The 23,206-nt window shown below is 44.4% G+C and overlaps 1 pseudogene; it reads left to right on the forward strand.

The window, feature by feature from the left end:
- The first annotated feature begins 12,173 nt into the window (after positions 1–12,173).
- Positions 12,174–14,806, forward strand: LOC112244962 (annotated as a pseudogene).
- Positions 14,807–23,206: the final 8,400 nt, after the last annotated feature.

Raw genomic sequence — 23,206 nt, forward strand, 5'->3', positions numbered from 1 at the left:
GTTCCTAGGGTGTTTCGGCCTTTCACACTATACACCCTCCCCAAAGGCGGCCAGCGACAGGGTGATCAATCCTATGCTTGCGTCCCATTCCCAATTAGTCAAAGGAGTTGCCTTGTTGTTGATAGCCAACATCCCATGGGACTATGCATGGCAGGGGCGTCCTCCTCCCTGAGTCAAGCATTGTTGACCGCATACCTCTTGGCCCTCTCACTTCGGGGCCCAGCTGGGGTCTTTCCTCTTCATCCAGAGCCACTGAATGCTGCCTTCTGCCGCCTCCGATACAGCTTTGATTGCCGAACGCTGGCTCTGGCCCTTAATTCCCAGGTCTCTAAGCAGTCTGGTTGTAGATGTTGCCACAAAACCTCTGCAGCCCACCTCCACTGGTCGGACTTCTGTGTTCCAGCCATGATGCCGTGCTTCGGCAGCTAGATCAGCATAGCGCAGATGTTTTCGCTCATAAGCCTCATCTACTGAGTCCTCCCAGGGTACTGTGAGCTCAATGATGAAGACCTTATTGAGCGAACGGGACCAGAGCACCATGTCAGGTCTTAGGGTGGTGGTTGCAATCTCCGGAGGAAACACAAGTTGCCGGCCAATGTCAGCTAGCATTTTCCAGTCGCGGGCCAAGCGCAGCTGGTCTCGCTCTAATGGTGTAGAGCCGCTCTTCAGTGGTTTAGCCCCTTCGCGGACAAAGTTTGTCCGTAAGGAGTGTGATGCTACTGTGGGTGGTAGGGAGTTGGTGGCAGCTCGCTTGTCCTCCAGGGCGGACGCAAGGTTTTTAAGGACTTGGTTGTGACGCCAAGTCTAGCGTCCTTGGGTGAGGCTTGTTTTACACCCTGTGAGAACGTGCCTGAGGTTGGCTGGCATGGAACAGAGGGCACAGTCCGGATCTTCACCATACCATTGGTGAAGATTAACTGGTGTTGGAAGGACGTCATATGTTGCTCTGATGGAAAAGCTCAACCGCCTCGCTTCCATGGCCCACAGATCCTTCTAGCTGATCTTCCTCTTCTCCACACTGTCCCATCGAGTCCACTGTCCCTGTTTGGCAAGAGAGACTGCCTTGGCCCACCTTGCAGCCTCCTCCTGATGGCGTACTTCCTGCACTACCATCTTCCGCCGCTCGGGTGCAGTGGCCTTACTCCAAGCAGCACGGCTAGTTAGCCCAAGGCCTCCTCTCCCTTGCTGAATATGACCCACAATGTCAGCATGTCTGAGGGCTGCTGTTGCCTCCTGGACTGCTTTTCCTGGCCTCCATTTTCACCCAGTTGCCAAGGTCGGCGCGTTGTTGCTCACCACTGGGTCTCGAGATTCATTCAGTGTCATCTGGAGCCTGGTTTTTGCACACTTGAATTCCTCTGTTAGACTGGTGAGGGGCAGCTTGAGGACACCATCTCCATAGAGGCCTATGGTGGTAAGGCATCATGGAACTCCGAGCCACTTCTTTAAGTAGCCTGTGACTCCTCTTTCCATCTTCTCCACTGTTGAGATTGGAACCTCATACAGTGCTAAGGGCCACAACACCCAGGGTAGGAGACCAAACTGCAGACACCAGGCCTTTAACTTTCCAGGTAGCTGGGTGTTGTCGATGGACTGTAGGCTACTACTGATGTCTTTGCGCAGCTGTTGCACCTGGTCTTTGTCCTTCAGGCTTGCATCATACCACCTTCCAAGGCTTTTTACTGGCTGCTCAGACACTGTTGGGATTTGGTCATCTCCGATTAAGAATTTCAGGTCAGAGAGTACTCCCTTCACAATCGAGATGCTGCGTGACTTGGATGGTTTAATCTTCATACGGGCCCAGCTGATGTTCTCCTTGAGTTTTCTGAGCAGTCTCCTAGTGCATGGGACAGTGGTGGTCAATGTTGTAATGTCGTCCATGTAGGCTCTGAGTGGAGGGAGGCGGAAACCAGAGTCGACTCGCTGTCCACCAGCAACCCATTTTGAGGATCTGATGATAACCTCCATTGCCTTTGTGAATGCCAACGGAGAAATGGTACATCCCGCCATTATACCTACATTCAGGCACTGCCATGAGGTGGTGAACTTTGAGGTGGTGAAGCAGAACTGCAGATCCTGGAAGTACGACTTCACCAGGTTTGTGATGGTGTCCGGTATGTGGAAAAATCTGAAGGCAGACCACAGGAGTTCATGGGGCACAGAGCCAAATGCATTGGCGAGGTCGAGGAAGACTACATGGAGGTCCCTTTTCTCCACCTTGGCCATTTGGATCTGGTGCCAGATCATGCTGGAATGTTCCAAGCAGCCAGAGAACCCTGATATTCCTGCCTTCTGTACAGATGTATCGACGTACGCATTCCTTTGCAGGTACTCGGCCATCCTCTGGGCAATGACCCTAAAGAAGATTTTACCCTCGCCATTCAGTAAGGAGATTGGGCGGAATTGGCTGATGTTCACTGCATCCTTCTCCTTAGGGATCAGGACCCCGCCTGCCCTACACCACACTTTGGGTATTATTTTCTTCTGCCAAGCTGTTCTCATAAGCCTCCAGAGGAACCTCAGGACGTCTGGTGCGTTCTTATACACTTTGTACGGGACTCCATTTGGCCCCGGGGCTGATGCTGTTCTTGCCCGTCGAACTGTGTTTTCCACCACCTTAAAGTAGACTCAAAATGACCTTACCTGGAATATGAATATGGAAATATTACAGCAGAACAAACACAGCAGGAAGCTTCTATCAAGTAGCTCCCTGCTCCACTTCAGAAATCCTGTCAAACCTGATCAAGGGCTTAGCCTGTTATCACCTGAAAAACTACAGAGTGCAAACAGCCTAGCCTACCTGCCCCAGGTGTGTGAAGAGTGAGTGATGAGGAGTGTATGCTATTGCCAGTGGTATAGTTTTTCTACCTGTTGATCAGAGGGTGTGGGTGTGTGTTTATCTATTCATGAGGAAACCACACAAGACTAGACATGTTGTTACAAGCCCATCCATCCTCAACGAGAGAGTATGGCTGTGGGCTGTAGGCTTACTGTAAGAAGTAAGAGTAATAGTAGGATTTCACACCTGTGGTATCCATGTTAATGAAACTGCAATTACTTTATGTAGGCCTAACATATAACACTGAATGAGGACTGAATAACCTCTATGGCAATTCATGTGTCTACTAGGTTTCTTGTCAAGGCAAAATGTTTTTTTTAAATGAGTGCCTGTCGTCAGAATTGGGCAAACATTCAATATCATGTTTCATCACCAATGTCCATCATTGAAATAACATGAAATAATAAAAAACTATGTATTTTCCCCCAAAATCAATGTTACTAAACTGTGGGTCAAGGACTCCCTCTGGTGTTGAGAATATGAAAGAAAATGCTCACAGTATTGTTTTTCCAGCGCAAACATTGACGTCACGTTAGTGACGTGGTATACACCAAGACCCTAGAAACTAAAACTGTTTAGCACCGCTGTCAAACGGAAACGTTGCTTTTGTCAACCTGTCTTTCACCGAATTATCATTGCAATACTTTATTCAACAGATTTTTGTAAGTAACTAGCTAGGTAACTACAAATATATTTACTAGCTAGATTTGCTGCGTTTCTAACGTGTTAGCTTGACTCCCAAATACTGTATGTCAAATGCTAGCTTATAGCTAGATAATTATGGTGGTTAAATGCAAGTACTTCTGCAATAGTTAGTCACGTATATCAATATTATTGCATGAACTGTATTGTACTATTATGTTATGTTTGTACAGACGGAGAGACAAAGAGTGGGTATAATTTGTGGAACGTTCCAACTGGAATCTGTTCCAAAAACTTCGTAAATAACAAGGTTGCCAACAAACGCATACAAAGTTGTATAGCGGCCGAATAAGATACCGGGTAGGAAGTGTGCTATTTCAAAGTGTTTCACTCACCACGTTTATTCCGAAAAATGTCTGTCCTCACTCTGGTAGCCTATGGACTGATATTAAGAACACGCTACGTGGTGAGTTGATGCCTTTTCTGCTAACGTTACTTGTATGCGTTTAGCAACGTTGTACTTTACTAAGTTCTTGGAACAGATTCCTGTTGGAACGTAACACAAATTATACCTACCCTAAAGTATTGGTTTTGTGAACCGTAATTAAAGGTCCCAGAAATATTCCATATGCACAGAAAGCTTTTTTTCTCATGTTTTGTGCACACATTAATTTTCATCCCTGTTAGTGAGTATTTATCTTTTGCCCAGATAAACAATCCACCAGGTGTGGCATGTCAAGAAACTGATTAAACCACATGATCATTACACAGGTGCGCCTTGTGCTGCGGACAATAAAGGGCCACTCTAAAATGTGCAGTTTGATCACACAACACAATGCCACAGATGTCCCAAGTTTTGACGGAGTGTGTAATTGACATGTTGACTGCAGGAATGTCCACCAGAGCTGTTGCCAGAGAATTGAATGTCCATAAGCCGCCTCCAATGTAATTTTAGAGAATTTGGGTAGTACGTCCAACCGGCCTAACAACCGCAGACCACGTGTAACCACGGCATCCGGCTTCTTCACCTGCAGGATCGTCTGAGACCAACCACCCGGACAGCTGATTTTTTATTTATTTTATTTCACCTTTATTTAACCAGGTAAGCTAGTTGAGAACAAGTTCTCATTTGCAACTGCGACCTGGCCAAGATAAAGCATAGCATTTCGACACATACAACAACACAGTGTTACACATGGCATGAACAAAACATACAGTCAATAATACAGTAGGAAAAAAAGTCTACATACAGTGAGTGCAAATAAGCTCATATAAGGGAGTTAAGGCAATAAATAGGCCATGGTGGCAATTAAACACTGGAATGGTAGATGTGCAAGTAGAGATACTGTGGTGCAAAAGGAGCAAAATAAATAAATACAGTATGGGAAGGAGGTAGATAGATGGGCTATGAACAGGTGCAGTGATCTGTGAGCTGCTCTGACAGCTGGTTCTTAAAGCTAGTGTGAGCGGACCAAGTAATTGGGCGTCACTTTAAAGCGGGAAGGTGGAATAAACGAGTCAGGAGTAGGTTTTCTTGATTGAACCCAGTTCTCTATTGAGGGCATTTGGTCAACACAAACACTCCAACATAATCAATGAAAATCTTCCAAGGAAAAACATACATCTTCTTCTCCAGATGAAACAGGAACACAATAGGATTATCTTTAAACTACAACAAAAAGTCACGGGATTGTCACCGTCTTAGTGGTTCTTCCGGGATAGCTCCTCTCTCTCGGTGGCCATCTTCCAGAGATAGTCCCCCCCCTCCCCCTCTGCTGGTTCCATTCTCTCTCTTATAGGGGAAGGAGAGTATGTCATTAGTACCGTCAGCTGTGCTTAATTGCCTCTGGTTACCTTGTTTCCCATGCCTTGTTGGGCTACTATCCATGAGCCCAGCCTGCCCTCTGGTGGTCCTTCCACATACCTTCCCCCCCAGGACCGAACCGGAGGGTCGGGCGCCAGACGCACCGTCTTGGTCGCGTCGGGACAGCGCGTCTGCATTCCCGTTCCTCGATCCGGCCCTGTTGATGACATGGAAAGAGAACGGTTGTAAAGACAAAAACCATCTGGCTATTCTGTTGTTATTGTTTCTCTTACCAGCCATCCACGTGAGGGGCGCATGGTCAGTAACTAATGCAAACCTCCGACCCAGTAGGTAGTACCGGAGATAATCGAGGGCCCACTTGATGGCTAAGGCCTCTTTCTCTACGGTCGCATACCTCTGTTCCCGATCACTGAGCTTCCTACTAATGAAGAGAATCGGCTTCTCTGCTTCACCTTTACCCTGAGCTAGTACGGCCCCGAGCCCTGTATCCGAGGCATCGACCTGCACAATGAACTCTTGTGAGAAGTCCGGAGCCTGTAGAACGGGATCAGAACACAGGCCATCTTTTAGCAATTGAAAGGCCTCTTCCGTCTCGTCTTTCCACTCTACCTGGTTTGGCAGGTTTTTCCTGATGAGGTTTGTGAGGGGGTTGGCAATGGTTGCATATCCCGGGATAAAACGGCGATAATATCCTGTTATCCCTAAGAAGGCCCGAACGTCTCGCTTGGTCCGGGGTCGAGGCCAGTCACGAATTGCCCTGGTCTTCTCTGCCTGTGGGCGTATTTTCCCATTCCCCACGGTGTACCCCAGGTATTCCGCTTCGGACAGGCCCAGGCAGCATTTATTTGGATTGGCTGTCAAACCTGTGGCTTCCAAACTCACGAGCACCGCCCATAATCGCAGGAGGTGACTATCCCAGTCCTCGCTGTGGATGACCACATCGTCTATGTACGCCGCTGCATACTCTTGATGGGGCCGTAGAATGGCATCCATGAGGCGTTGGAAAGTTGCAGCGGCACCGTGCAGTCCGAAGGGCATCCTCACATACTGGAAAAGCCCCTCTGGGGTGGCGAAGGCAGTCTTTGGGCGATCCTCCGGAGCCACCGGCACTTGCCAATATCCCTTTGTCAAATCCAGGGTAGTGATGAACTTGGCCTTTCCTAAGCGCTCCAAGAGTTCATCCACGCGGGGCATGGGATACGCATCGAATGTAGAGATGGCATTCACGCCCCTAAAGTCGTTGCAGAGTCTCATACTACCATCGGATTTGGGGACCAGGACTATGGGACTGGACCACTCACTCGTCGAGGGCTCGATCACGCCCATCCTCAACATCTCCCTCACCTCTTTCTTAGCGATGACTCGGCGAGCCTCAGGAATCCTGTAAGGGCGGATATGCACCTTCTTGCCGGGTTCAGTGTGGATATGGTGGAACAGGACATCTGTTTGTCCTGGGAAAGGAGAGAATATTCGACCGAAGTTCATAATCAGCTTGTCTAGCTGTCTTGACTGCTCCGGTAGGAGAGTTTGGCCACGGCGCACCTGTGGTAGAGCCTCCTCTTTTCCTTTGCCCTCCAGGGCCATCAAAGCCACCTCCTCCTATCGTCCATGGTACGTCTTCAGCAGGTTTATGTGATAGAGTTGGACCTTCTTCCTCCTGTCAGGTTGCTTGATGAGGTAATTGACCGGTGAGACCCTTTTCATTACCTCGTAGGGCCCCCTCCACTGCGCCAGCAAGCGATGTTCGGCCGTGGGCACAAGCACCATCACTTTCTCTCCCACGGTAAACTCACGGGGGGTCGCGGACTTATCATAGGCCCGGCCTTGGGTCCTTTGGGCCTTCTCCATATGCTCCTTGACTATGGGCCACACTGCTGACAGGCGGTCTCTCATCAGGGTAACGTGTTCTATTGTGGATCGAAAGGGGCATGGTTGGGTCTCCCAGGTCTCCTTGGCTAAGTCGAGGATTCCTCGACAGGGTCTGCCATAGAGCACTTCAAACAGAGAGAATCCAGTGGATGCCTGGGGTACTTCTCGCAGGGCAAACATTAAGTGTGGGAGAAGCATGTCCCAGTTTTTCCCGTCTCGGGACACCACTCTTCTCAACATGCTTTTAATCGTTTTGTTCAAGCGTTCACACAACCCATCTGTTTGAGGGTGGAATATGCTTGTACGTATCTGTTGAACCTGATATAACCGACACAAGTCCTTCATCAACCGGGACATGAACGGGGTTCCTTGATCGGTTAAGATAGTCTTGGGGAGTCCCACACGAGAGAACATCAGGAATAACTCCTTGGCAATTCCCTTTGACGACATGTTACGCAGGGATATGGCCTCCGGGAACTTGGTAGCGTAATCTATAACCACTAGGATGTACTCGTGTCCTCTGGCGGATTTTGGGAGGGGTCCTACGAGGTCCATAGCTATGCGTTCAAAGGGAGTCTCTATGATGGGGAGAGGAATCAAAGGGTTACGTAGGTGTGGCCGTGGGGCTGTACGTTGACATTGATCACACGTTCTACAATACCTGGCCACATCCCGGGTGACCCGGGGCCAATAGAATCTCTGCATGATTCTGTCAATAGTCTTGTCTCGTGCCAGGTGTCCTCCTAGGACGTGGGAATGGGCTAACTGTAGAACTGTATCCCTGTATGGCCTAGGCACCATTAGTAATTCCTGGTTTTCCCCCCTTCGTCGTACGACCCAGTATAAGAGACCCCGCCTGATTGCATAGTAAGGAAGAGGGGGCTCACCTGATCCGTTGACGTTCCTCCCGTCGATCATCTTCACCTTCCTCATGGCCTCCCTTAGGTCTGGGTCTCTATGCTGCGAGGTGCCGAACTGTCCCTTTAATTCCTGGGGCAGGTCGACCTCGGTAGAGGGATGTGGAGGATGTTCCACATCCCCATCAGGGGTGACCGAGGAGAATCCCTTCCAGGTTCCCTCCTCGGATGGAGCTTCAAATATATCCCTTAGCGCCTGGTTGCTCCTTCCTTCCTGCGTTGTGTATAACCCTTCACATGTGTCTTCATCAGTGGTTTCCTGGAATATCTGTCGTAAACGTTGGGTCGCTATTTCTTCCTCTGCTGCAGAGGACGAGGACGCGGCTACGTCTCCTTGTAGGACTACTACCTCGGGCTTGGATTTTCTCTTCTTTCCTGTCCCCCTTCTTCCCGTGCATAACGTCATCTGCCGAAGCTCCTTATATAGGGGACAGTGTCTCCCGATCAATAATGGCACCTTCAGCTGGGGCACTTTCCCTGCCCTGACTGTACACCTTCCTTTTGGAGTGAGAATAGGCAGATTCACAGTGTGGTAATAGTGGGTGTCTCCATGGATACATGATACGGCTACTTTGTCTGGTAGCAGTGTTGCGGAGGTCACCATCCGCTCCTCTACTAACGTAACCATACTTCCCGAGTCGAGAATAGCTACCACATCTTGTCCTTCGACTCGCACCGGAATCTCTGAGGCTGGGGCTATCTCTGCTAACCAACAGTGTTGATCCTGCCCCCTCAAAACGGGATGTGTGGGGGTAGGCAGTGATGACTCCGTGACCATGGGCTCATCCTTGCTAGGACATTGTGGGGCATAATGGTTGGGAGACTAACATTTATAACACCGACCCTGCTGTGTGGTGGCTGATTTCTCCCACCTCCGGGGGGGGCTTGGACGTTTCGGTGGCGCCGGGGTGAGTCGTGGTACGGGATTGGAAGACTCCTTCCGTTCCTCCTTGTCACTTTTTAACAACTCCCCTGTAGACCGATATGTTTCCACCGCCTGGGCTATGTCGTCGGCTGACAATGGGTTGGCTTGCCCCACAACCCTTTTTAAGTCACTGAGTAATTCTCTCAATATTTTGTCCACTACGAGAGTCTCTATCACATGTCCTACTCCCTTTCCAGGTTCTAGCCACTGTTTCGTCAGTCGTATTAATGCGAAGATCTGGGCACGGACGGGTTGATCAGCTGTATAGGTCTATTGATGGAACTCTACAGCCCTATCTCTGGCAGTCAGCTGGTACCGGGACAGGATCTCGGTTTTTAGTCGCCCATAGTCCGCAGCTTCGCGGGAATCCAGGTCAAAATAGGCTTCCTGAGCCACCCCGGTCAAAAGAGGGGCTAATGCGCTCGCCCATTCTGTGGGCGGCCACTCTTCCAAGGTGGCCGTCCTTTCGAAGGTCATGAGGAAGGCCTCAATATCATCCTCCTTGGAGAGACGAGGTAAGATGGCGTGAGCAGCCGCTCTTGGCTTAACTCTAGGTTCTTCTCGTCGGCTCAGCTGTTGTTGCAGGAGTTCTATGGTTGTCTGCTGTGCCGTGATCAATTGTTGTAGTCGGGCGTTATCCATCGTTCTTGAATGGTTCCTCCGGGTCTACTGGAAGAATCTTGATTTACTCACTTATCCTTGTGTCACTCGTCCACCTAATGCCCGCATTCTCCACCAATGTGAGCGGACCAAGTAATTGGGCGTCACTCTAAAGCGGGAAGGTGGAATAAACGAGTAAGGAGTAGGTTTTCTTGATTGAACCCAGTTCTCTATTGAGGGCATTTGGTCAACACAAACACTCCAACATAATCAATGAAAATCTTCCAAGGAAAAACATACATCTTCTTCTCCAGATGAAACAGGAACACAATAGGATTATCTTTAAACTACAACAAAAAGTCACGGGATTGTCACCGTCTTAGTGGTTCTTCCGGGATAGCTCCTCTCTCTCGGTGGCCATCTTCCAGAGATAGTCCCCCCCCCCCCTCTGCTGGTTCCATTCTCTCTCTTATAGGGGAAGGAGAGTATGTCATTAGTACCGTCAGCTGTGCTTAATTGCCTCTGGTTACCTTGTCTCCCATGCCTTGTTGGGCTACTATCCATGAGCCCAGCCTGCCCTCTGGTGGTCCTTCCACACTAGTGAGGGAGATGGGAATCTCCAGCTTCAGTGATTTTTGCAGTTCGTTCCAGTCAGTGGCAGCAGAGAACTGGAAGGAAAGGCGACCAAAGGAGGAATTGGCTTTGGGGGTGACCAGTGAGATTTACCTGCTGGAGCGTGTGCTAAGAGTGGGTGCTGCTATGGTGACCAGCGAGCTGAGATAGGGCGAGGCTTTACCTAGCAGAGACTTGTAGATAACCTGTAGCTAGTGGGTTTGGCGACGAGTATGAAGCGAGGGCCAGCCAACAAGAGCATACAGGTCGCAGTGGTGGGTAGTATATGGGGCTTTGGTGACAAAACGGATGGCACTGTGATAGACTACATCCAGTTTGCTGAGTAGAGTGTTGGAGGCTATTTTATAGATGACATCGCCGAAGTCAAGGATCGGTAGGATGGTCAGTTTTACAAGGGTATGTTTGGCAGCATGAGTGAAGGAAGCTTTGTTGCAAAATAGGAAGCCAATTCTAGATTACATTTTTTGATAGGAGATGCTTAATGTGAGTCTGGAAGGACAGTTTACAGTCTAGCCAGACACCTAGATATTTGTTGTTATCCACGTATTCTAAGTCAGAGCCGTCCAGAGTAGTGATGCTGGATGGGTGGGCAGGTGCGGGCAATGATCGGTTGAATAGCATGCATTTAGTTTTATTTGCATTTAAGAGCAGTTGGAGGCCACGGAAGGAGAGTTGTATGGCATTGAAGCTCGTCTGGAGGTTAGTTAACACAGTGTCCAAAGAAGGGCCAGAAGTGTGGTGTCGTCTGCATAGAGGTGGATTAGAGAATCACCAGCAGCAAGAGCGACATCATTGATGTATACAGAGAAGAGAGTCGGCCCGAGAATTGAACCCTGTGGCACCCCCATAGACTGCCAGAGGTCCGGACAACAGGCCCTCCGATTTGACACACTGAACTCTATTAGATAAGTAGTTAGTGAACCAGGCGAGGCAATCATTTGAGAAACCAAGGCTGCTGAGTCTGCCAATAAGAATGTGGTGATTGACAGAGTCGAAAGCCTTGGCCATGTCGATGAATACAGCTGCACAGTAATGTCTCTTATCGATGGCAGTTATGATATCGTTAAGGACCTTGAGCCTTAACGATGATACTGGGTTTGCACAATTGAATAATTTCTGCATAAATCTCAGGGAAGCTCATCTGCGTACTCGTCATCGTAACCAGGGTCTTGATCTGACTGCAGTTTGGCATCGTAACCGATTTAAGTGGGAAATGTTCTTTTTCAATGGCCACTGGCACGCTGGAGAAGTGTGCTCTTCACAGATTAATTCTGGTTTCAACTGTACCTGGCAGATGGCAGACAGTGTGTATGGTGTTGTGTGGGCGAGCGGTTTCCTGATGTCAACGTTGTGAACAGAGTGCCCCATGGTGGGGTTATGGTATGGGTAGGCATAACCTACGGACAATGAACACAATTGCATTTTATCTATGGAAATTTGAATGAGCAGAGATACCGTGAAGAGATTCTGAGACCCATTGTCGTGCCATTCTTCCGCCACCATCACCTCATGTTTCAGCATTATAATTCACGGCACATGTCGCAAGGATCTATACACAATTCCAGTTCTTTCATGGCCTGCATCCTCACCAGACATGTCAGCCATTGAGCATGTGTGGGATGCTCTGGATCGACGTGTACGACAGCATGTTCCAGTTCCCGTCAATATCCAGGTACTTCGCACAGCCATTGAAGAGGAGTGAGACAACATTCCACAGGCCACAGTCAACCGCCTGATCAACTCTATGCGAAGAAAATGTGTTGTGCTGCATGCGGCAAATGGTGGTCACACCAGATACTGACTGGTTCTGATCCACGCCCCTACCTTTTTTTTAAGGTATCTGTGACCAACATATCTGTGACCCATCTGTATTCCCAGTCGTGAAATCCGTAGATTAGGGACAAATTCATTTATATAAATTGACTGATTTTGTTGCATGTTGCGTTTTTTCTTCTTCTTCCGTGTAAATAAATTGTATTGTACCTCTTCTATGAGCTGAATGAAACATTCATGGAATGTAAAATGTATTATATTCTTACTAGGCTAATCTTGCACAGCATTTTTCCTTAACTGGTATTTTTTAAGCTATGTTTTAGCCAGGTCAGGAGCCCTTTGTGAGCAGCAGGTGCCCTAGGCTGAGCCACTATAGAGAGAAGAATCAATGGGCTGCAGAGTTGTCACACTCCCTGGATGAACTCAACGTTACTCAGCACACAACGGTTGGTTTGTTTCACTCATAGATTTTCTCATTGTTTTTTCAAGTTTTTTTTTTTACCACGTAGGCCTATTTTATTGTTGCAAATCAATGTTACATGACACATGTAATACCACGTGACACACGACCTCTGTTGGACTTATATAGCCTTAATTGCTTGTGCTGTATTATATCTGATTTAGTTCTACAGCTAGTCTATATGTTTTACTTGGGTTGTGTTGCTGCTAAAGCCATGTCTCCCTGTGACTGTTATCTTCCTGTGATCAATGTGTTTTCTAGGCTGCACATTTATGGCATTTGTGAGGGTGAGGAACTGTGGAGACTTCTGCCAGGCACAGCACCAGCACCTGGTCATTGTGGACAAGTAAGCTGCCTTTAGCCAAACATATGAAGAAATACCCCACCTGAAGTCGATCAGTACTCCTGGAGAGAGAGAGAGAGGCTGATATTTCTCCAAGTATATGGCTTCGATTGAGTTAATCCAGCCGTTTAGCAACCTCTAAACCATTTCTGAATGTTTTATTTCCTTTTCATATTCCACTTTTTATTTACTTCCACCTCGTTCTCCATAGCCTATATATTTCAATAACCACCTATCACAGCTTTTGGAGTATTTTTCTCTACTGCTGGACTGTTCACCCTCTCCTGGAAGACTGCCTTCTCCAACTGTCTGTCAAGATGAATCGCCCCGCCCCTGTTGAGTTCACCTATGAGTGTATGAAGTTTCTGATCACCCACAACCCCACCAACTCCCAGCTGGTGAAATTTATAGAGGTACAGTATTAACTCCTATAATACATATCCCCATATGCTTTGTAATCACATGAAGCATTGTGTTATTTGAGTTTATAGCATTTTCTTTTGTCAAGCCAGATTGGAATGTACTGAAAAACAGACAGTGTCTTGATTACTAACATAAAACACTTCATTTAATTTATAATCAGGACCTCAATGCTTTTGGTGTGCAGACACTAGTCAGAGTATGTAATGCCACTTACGACAAAACCCCTGTGGTGCAGGAAGGCATCACTGTTGTGGAAAGACAACTTTAGTTCTCTTCTGCCATGATGTTAACCCATCAGAGACCTTCAGATTTGGTTGGAGCTTCAGGCATTCTGGTTCCAATCGTCCACTGTATCTACATGATATCTAGGTCTATCTTTTTCCTAATGATGGAGGTTGCATGAAAGCGTTAGGCCTATCAATTACGCTACCTAATAAATGAATCCATGAATGGAGCCTAAAACCAACCATATGTTTTCCTCAAACAGGATTGGCCCTTTGACGGTGGTTCTCCCCTCCACCTGAACATGTCGTTGATGACTGGCTCAACCTCCTCAAGTGTAAATTCCCGAGACGAACACGGTTGTTGCATTGCAGTGCATTGTGTGGCGGGGTTGGGTCGGTGAGTTGTCTGCCTACATGTTCAATCTATTTGCCTATTGTATCTTCTTCCTTAGAATGTCTGCTAGCCACCAACACATTGGGACTCATAGCAAAAGCAGTGTGTACTGAATAGTTTATGAATAATGATCATTTAATTCTCAAATTTGTTGTGTTTTATATTACACATTAACTTTCCCATCTCTACAGTACACTTGCTATAATTGCTATAATTTCTCTCCAGAGCCCCAGTCCTGGTAGCGTTGGCGTTGATTGAGTGTGGGATGGACTATGAAGATGCCGTTCACTTTATAATCTGTAAATTCTCTCAATTGATCATATTGTGACATTTCAACCATTGTCATCACTACTTTAGATCAAATCTTCTTGCTAGTGTGATTTAAAAATAAAGATGATATAAGTTATGATGAGCTGATTCCAGAATAGTCTTTCAATATGACATTCAAAGTGCCATCAGAAAGCCAAATCATTAAAATACACAATGATTGCCATCAAAATGCCATCCTTTTTTCTTCTCTCAGAAAGAGACGTGGGGCCTTCAACTTAAAACAACTAAACTACAAACCCAAGATCTGTCTCCGCTTCAAAGATGCTAATGGACAAAATTGCTGCATCCAGTAAGAAGATAAGCAGTATTGTCAAGATTTACTCAAAAAGGAAACTGATTACTATAAGAACAGTTATTGGTTATACTCAAAGCAACAAAAAAAAAACTAGAAAACTAGTCTAAATAGTAAAATTGAATTTGATTAAAGTTAACATTCTAAAAAGACCAGCTAGAGATTCAACTCAGTTGTTAGCAGTGATATTTTCCTCAACTACTGTAGTTGTGAATCATTGAAGAAACATTTTTAAATTGTTACTAGTTGTTGGTGGTAGGGTCATGTATAAGTTTTGCAAAGGCTAAAATAAGTGTATTTAATCTAACAGTCTATATTGTTATTCAAAACATTATCATGAAGGCACAAATCTACACAAATACTGTATTTACCACATGCGTTCTATGAAATTGTGTATTCTATTTTCTGGTAAATATTTCAAAAAGTCAATTATCTCAACATATTTGGGTAACTGCCTGGTACCAAATGGTGCCCAGTTGGGATTATTTGAATGAATCCTGAATCAAATGTAATTTAGGCCTATAGTTATTATCATGATATTACCATTTTACTATGTAATTTCAGAGTAAATACTGTAACGACCCTTGGTTTATGAGCTTGGTTATTGACTCTGTCATATGAGCATGCTTTTGTGGCATAGTCGATGGCGCGCATGGCTACGGGCTAGAAGGTTGAGGACTTGAGCGCACTCCCTGCCTGTTTCATTACATTGTAGTAGACCAGCCAACCTGGAAAAAGTGCTTGCTTTCTTTTTTTGCTTGTTGAAGGATGTCATCCATGCTAGATCAAACAATGATGGGATGATACACAAAGGTAGGCCGGATGACATGTTACATTTGGATTTTTAAGGCAATTTTCAAGGGATAAAGGTCAAATCTGGTGAAAAAGGGCATAATGAAAATAGTAATTTTTATTGTACACAGTGAGTCCATGCAACTTATTTGACTTGTTATTTACATTTTTTACTCCTGAACATATTTTGGAATGCCATAACAAATAGATCTTGTTTCTCATGGTCTGAGAGTCTAGGTGCCTTTTGGCCAACTCCAAGTGGGCTGTCATGTGCCTTTTACTGAGTGACTTCCGTCTGGCCAATCTACCATAAATGCCTGATTGGTGGAGTGCTGTAGAGATGAGAGAACCTTCCAGAAGGACAACCATCTCCACAGAGGAACTCTGGAGCTCTGTCATTATGGGATATTGCTTGTAGATTGCTGAGAATTAAAAAAAAAATGTAATCCATTTTAGAGAAGGCTGTAATGTAACAATGTGGAACAAGTTAAGGGGTCTGAATAATTTCTGATGGCACTGTATATGTCATTTCATGGAAGCTTTTAAAATTGTCAATTGCTTTGTTGTTTCTAATGACCTCTTTTGTATCTTAATCTTTTTAAATTATAACTGGCAGTAGCATGTATTCGTTTTGTGAGTGCTGTGAGATATTAACAGGTTTATTTGCCATTAAGTAGTATACTTTATTTGAGTTTAACCTGTAGTTTTTGGATCTCTTCAAAAGTAAAATATTGTATTCCTGCTTAAGTTTCTTTACCTTGTAGAGATTGTTGTGGAAATTACCACCAGAGACACCTGAAGTAAATCTTAAATGAATCATTCTTTATTAACAGCAATCTGAAGCGGTCACAGTCAAATTTAGATGCATAAAGTACCGGTCTGAAGTGAGCGCCACCGGGGCAGTTCTGTTAGTTCTCTTATATACTGTTTACACAAGTTGCATTTGAATGATTTAGCTTATTCATAATGAATTCATCACTAACATTTGGTTCATGCATGAGACCGACCAATACCTCATGAAGCTTCTTCTCTCCAAGCTAAGACCTTGAAACTGAGATATCCCTTTACATTCTCAAAACAATGTTCTGGGTGTACTGCCAAATTGAAGATACTGATCATGAGGATCCCTCCCTGGCACGATCAACCAGTCACTTGCCTGAACCCATTCAAATTAGTTATTAGAAAAGCACAAACATAAAATGTACCTTCACATTCCCTCTTATCACTTCTGTGATAATAATCATTACATTTTAAGATAAGCATTAGATTATAGCTTATTTTCTTCAGCTCACCACTCATTACAATGGCTGGGAATGGGAATATAAAAGGAATACCTCCCAGATTGCAGTTCCTAGGGCTTCCACTAGATGTTAACAGTCTTTAGAAAGAGTTTCAGGCTTGTTTTTTGAAAAATGAGCTAGAATTTGTAGTTTTAGTAAGTGGCTCCCATTTTGGCTGTAGTGTTTGTTGCGCGTTCCGGTGAGGGCGCGTACTTCGTTATTTATCTCCACTAATGGTCTCCGGTATTCTCCGTCTTAAATTTGATATTAAATTTGATACATATTAGGGTACTTGAGGATTGATTAGGAACGTTGTTTGATATATTTGGAAGAAGTTTATTGGTAACATACATTCCTTCATTTGTATGCATTTTGAGTCAAGCGCGCCAATGAAACTGACTTTTTTGGGATATAAAGGACTTTATTAAACAAAATGACCATTTGTTATGTAGCTGGGACCATTGTGATTACAACCAGATGAAGATCTTCAAAGGTAAGTGATTTATTTTATCGCTATTTCTGACAATCATGACGCCTATGCTTGGTTGGAAATGTATATGCTTTTGTATGCGTGGCGCTGTCCTCAGATAATCGCATGGTGTGCTTTCGCCGTAAAGCCCTTTTGAAATCTGACAAAGCGGCTGGATTAACAAGAAGTTAAGCTTTTAAATGATGTATGACACTTGTATTTTCATGAATGTTTAATATTACGATTTTTGTCATTTGAATTTCGCGCTCTGCAATTTCACCGAATGTTGTCGAGGTGGGACGCTAGTGTCCCAATGATCCGTAAGAAGTGAATTTTCTTAGTCAGATAGCTTTACAGTTTGTCCTCCCAATGGCACATGTTCAAAGTGGATGGCCCTTGATAATATCCCGATTTCAATATCTGAGTAATAATCAGATTTTCCCAAGCAGACGAATTGCTCACCTGTCATTTACGGTCCATTATGTCTTGTCCATTTTCTTACTAGTACACCAGCAGCATGAGAGAAGTTTGGACGGGATCTCTCCATGCTCACTCCACGTGGACTTATGTCGCACTCCTGAGAGAAAAGGCAGTTGATAGCTTCGACTGGATGCTGTGTACAGGTTACTGTCTCGGACTCAGTTGAAGGACCATAGTGAACACCATTGTCGCCATTACTTCAGCCGGTTAGATGGGGTGAGGCTCACACTGTTCTCGTTCGAATGATCCCTTCCCATTACTTCTAGATACCGTCTGTGGTCACCTTCGCCATAATCTCGAGAGAGGACAGACCAGAACAACAGTTTAGTTTAGGGCATTTATGATTCAACAAATCCAGACAAATTATTCACTGTATGATAAACAACATTCTTAATACAGATTTCTAAGACAAATGTCAAAGAGAATAACAACACACAGCTGAAACCATTTTTCCCTTCAAATTTGCTTGTACTCCCCTATAATCTTGGCATTCTCACTGCAGGGTTACAGGGTCAGGGAGATAGAGGGCTAATCCTTAGGGGAAAATCCTTAGGGAGAAATCCAGACCATCCAGCAGACCGAATCTGGTGAGATTTGTATTGAAGCAAGACAAAAACAAAACAACAACAACAATACACTTCTTCCCTTTTGACACAACTCACATGCGTAAAAAACACTGCCGGTTAAATTAAAATAACATAAAATTTGAATGTATCCCATAAGTTAATTAAAGGAATAGTAAAATAGACTAGAGACAGGTGTCCCTCATTCAGGTGCAGCGATCTCTCATTCTCTCTGGTTCAAATCACACATAGAAGTTTATAATTTAGTCCTATCTAATTATCAGTGTTCACATATTATATTTAAATCTCACGCAATGTCTCTAGCCTTTCTAATGAGGGTGATCAGAAAGTCAGAACAGAAGTCTGAGATCATTCCACCCCATTAAGTGAGTGTTTCTTTCCCTGTACCTAACAGGTGGGTTGTGTGGGTGTTGGCGTTTGTGGTAAAACGTAGGGTAAAAATAAACAAAATGTCCAGGACTTACTTAATTTGGGAGGTCCCTTAACTGGGTACCTTTATACTAGCTGTTCTCCTAAGGCACCATTGGTAATACAGATTCATTGGTAAACTTAGTCAGTACAAAAAATTCTTAATCTTAATTGAGTTTACCGCATCTTGGGCAGGAAGCCTTGATGAAACCATGCATATCCAGAATTATACTTCAGACAAATCAGATGATACAGTGTCCCGTTAAGTGGAATAGGCACCTTCTAAAGTAAACAATCCTAGAGTGCTCCTCTTGTTGTTGTCTTATAATTTTGACCTGTTGCATTGACGTATGTCCATGTGACATTAACTTGTCAAAATATGAAACCTGTTATTTAACAAATCTGATGGGACCTTCAAAAAGTTGGTGCTGGCTTATCAGCTCAATATTCGGAACTAAAACCATTTACTTGAATTCTGGACACAGTTCTACTTAATGGAAACAGATTACTGTTTTAGATTACATTACCTTCTTACTTAAATCACTGGTGCTACCCAAAGTATAGAATTTAGTAATATTAATTGGAAATGATCAAAAACATATTTTATTCAATTATTTATACCTCTGTCCCACTACAGCCTGTTTGAGTGCAGTAAGTACTGATGAATATCTATTTGTCCACAGGAAGCTTATCTCTAACTCAAACAACAGATGGCGGCCTTTAATTTAATATCAGTCCCATTGCTCAATCCCTCTGTTCGTCGTGACCTTGTATTGAAACATTTACTTCAAATTACTAAGATATTGCATTATTAGAGTGCTATCTGAAAGCCACTAATATTACCATTCTCTTTGTTAATTTCATTAGTCTCCATATCTGTTTCCCTCAACTAGGACTCTCCCTTCTTCCCAATAGGAAGACCTTCTCAATCACTACTGCTAATACACAAGGATCACTCTTAAACAATGTTCTGCTTACCCCTTTTTTAAAGTGTAAAAACAATCAAAACAAACATAACTTTCTCGTTATTGGAAGGCATTGTTTTCATTTTAGTATGCCCTAACAATGTTACTATAAATATCTATGACTCATTTCTGTTGGATATTCACTTTATGCTTCACACTTAATAAATATCTATTGAGATTCATACAGTACCAGTCAAAAGTTTGGACACATCTACTCAAACCCTGGAATTACTCATTCAAGGGTTTTTCTTTATTTTTACTATTTTCTACATTGTAGAATACTAGTGAAGACGTCAAAACCATGAAATAACACATATGGAGTCACGTAGTAACCAAAGAAGTGTTAAAAAAAATGAACATATATTTTATAATTGAGATTCTTCAAATGGCCACCCTTTGCATTGATGAAAGCTTTGCACACTCTTGGCATTCTCTCAACCAGCTTCATGAGGTAGTCAACTGGAATGCATTTCAATTAACAGGTGTGCCTAGTCTAAAGTTAATTTGTTGAATTTCATTCCTTAATTTCCTTTGAGCCAATCAGTTGTGTTGTGACAAGGTGGTGGTGGTATACATATATTCCATTCAGCCACAAGAGCATTAGGGAGGTCGGGCACATTACTGTATGGACCGCGCTTTGTGCATAGGGGTATTGTTATGCTGAAACAGGAAAGGGCCTTCCCCAAACTGTTGCCACATAGTTGGAACCACAGAATTGTATGGAATGTCATTGTATGCTGTTGCGTTTAGATTTCCCTTCACTGGAACTAAGGGTCCTAGTCCAAACCATGAAAAACAGCCCCAGACCATTATTCCTCCACCAAACTTTACAGTTTGCACTATGCATTCGGGCAGGTAACATTCTCCTGGCATCCGCCAAACCCAGATTTGTCTGTCAGACTGCTAGATGATGTAGCGTGATTCATCACTCCAGCAAATGCGTTTCCACTGCTCCAGTGTCCAATGGCGGCGAGCTTTACACCATTCCAGCCGACACTTGGCATTGCGCATGGTGATCTTAGTCTTGTGTGCGGTTGCTCGGCCATGGAAACCCATTTCATGAAGCTCCCAACAAACAGTTATTGTACTGATGTTGCTTCCAGAGGCAGTTTAGAACTCGGCAGTGATTGTTGCAACCGAGGACAGACGACTTTTACGCGCTTCAGCACTCGACGGTCCCATTCTGTGAGCTTGTGTGGCCTACTACTCCGCGGCTGAGCCGTTGTTGCTCCTAGGCATTTCCACTGCACAATAACAGCCCTTTCAGTTGACTGTGGCAGCTCGAGCAGGGCAGAAATGTGATGAACTGACTTGTTGGAAAGGTGACATCCTATTACGGTGTCACATTGAAAGTCATTTAGCACTTCAGTAAGGCCATTCTAGAGCCAATGTGTGTTTATGGATATTCCATGGCTCGATTGCGTGCTCGATTTAATACACCTGTCAACAACTGGGTTGGCTGAAATAGCCGAACCAACTAATTTGAAGGGGTGTCCACATACTTTTGTACATACAGTGTGTTCGGAAAGTATTCAGATCCTGTGATTATTTCCACATTTTGTTATGTTAAAGTCTTATTCTAAAATGTATTAAATCGTTTTTTCCCCCTCATCAATCTATATACAATACCCCATGATGACAAAGTAAAACCAGGATTTTTGAAAAATGTGCTAATTTATTTAAAAATAAAAAACAGAAATATCATATTTACATAAGCATTCATACCCTTTACTAAGTACTTTGTTGAAGCACCTTTGGCAGCTATTACAGCCTTGAGTCTTCTAGGGTATGACGCTACAAGCTTGGAACACCTGTATTTGGGGAGTTTCTCCAATTCTTCTCTGCAGATCCTCTCAAGCTCTGTCATGTTGGATGGGGAGCGTTGCTGCACTGATATTTGCAGGTCTCTCCAGAGATGTTAGATCGGGTTCAAGTCCGGGCTCTGGCTGGGCCCCTCAAGGACATTCAGACACTTGTCCCGAAGCCGTTTCTGCGTTGTCTTGGCTGTGTGCTTCGGGTCGTTGTTCTTTTGGAAGGTGAACATTCGCCCCAGTTTGAGGCCCTGAGAGGTCTGGAGCAGGTTTTCATCAAGGATCTCTCTGTACTTTTCTCCATTCATCTTTCCTTCGATTCTGACTAGTCTCCCAGTCTCTGCCTCCTGAAAAACATCCCCGCAGCATGATGTTGCCAACACCGTGCTTCTCCATAGGGATGGTGCCAGGTTTCCTCCAGATGTGATGCTTGGCATTCAGGCCAAAGAGTTCAATCTTGGTTTCATCAGACCAGAGAATCTTGTTTCTCATGGTCTGAGAGACTTTAGATGCCGTTTGGCAAACTCCACGCGGGCTGTCGTGTGCCTTTTACTGAGGAGTGTCTTCCGTCTGGCCACTGTACCATAAAGGCCTGATTGGTGGAGTGCTGCAGAGATGGTTGTCCTTCTGGAAGGTTCTCCCATCTCCACAGAGGAACTCTGTCAGAGTGACCATCGCATTCTTGGTCACCTCCCAGACCAAGGCCCTTCTCCTTCGATTGCTCAGTTTGGCCGGGCGGCCAGCTCTAGGAAGAGTATTGGTGGTTCCAAACTTCTTCCATTTTAGAATGATGGAGGCCACTGTGCTCTTGGGGACCTTCAATGCTGCAAAAATGTTTTGGTACCCTTCCCAGATCTGTGCCTCGACACAATCCTGTCTCAGAGCTCTACGGACAATTCCTTCGACCCAATGGCTTGGTTTTTGCTCTAACATGCATTATCAATTGTGGGACCTTAAATAGATAGGTGTGTTCCTTTCCAAATCCAATCAAATTGTAGAAACATCTCAAGGATGATCAATGAAAACAGAATGCACCTGAGCTCAATTTTGAGTCTCATAGCAAAGGGTCTGAATAATTATGTAAATGAGGTATTTCTGTTTTAAATGTTGTATAAATTAGCAAACATTTCTAAAAACCTGTTTTTGCTTTGCCATTCTGGGGTATGGTGTGTAGATTGATGAGGATTTAGTTTTATTTAATCCATTTTAGAATAAGGCTGTAACGTAACAAAATGTGGAAAAAGTCAAGGGGTCTGAATACTTTCCGAAGGCACTGCATGGTGTATTTCCTTCCTTAGATAAAACCATTGGCAGAAACTTTAACAGAACGTTCACATCAATTCAATCCGACCTCAGTAGATGGACTAATATCCCAGTTGCTTTAGCCGGCAGAATATCTATTGTCAAAATGAATATATTGCCCTTTTGGCTATTGGGATAAAATGCCTGCTGCGGCTTAAAAATGTACATGCCAAGGTAAGCGATCCCTGATACAATTAACAAACTTACAAAGAGGGAAATATGTAGGAGGACTATTTATATCTAACTTTAAATTGTATTTTCAGGCACTAGCATTTCGCCCCATCCTAAATTGGTTTAGACATGATTCTTCCGCCCCCTGGCTTAGAACAGAGATATATGGTGTCTCCAATTGCCCTGGAAGAGGTGGTCTTCACTGAGATGTCCCTTAAACAATAATAACTACGCTTTTGTCCTATTACTGCTCACACAATTTCTATTTTGGCGCAAAATTGAAAAACGATCTAATTGGAAATCATAATAGCATGCCCATACTCCATTATTTCACAATAATGCCTTGCGATCTGGAGGGCGGCCATTTGCATCCTCCCAATTGTACAAATGTGGAATCCGTACCCTTACCGATATCATGGACAGTAATGGTGTGAGAACATTCCAAGATTTGAAAG

Source organism: Oncorhynchus tshawytscha, linkage group LG11 (assembly GCF_018296145.1).
Source record: "Oncorhynchus tshawytscha isolate Ot180627B linkage group LG11, Otsh_v2.0, whole genome shotgun sequence".
In the NCBI taxonomy this organism is placed as follows: Eukaryota; Metazoa; Chordata; class Actinopteri; order Salmoniformes; family Salmonidae; genus Oncorhynchus; species Oncorhynchus tshawytscha.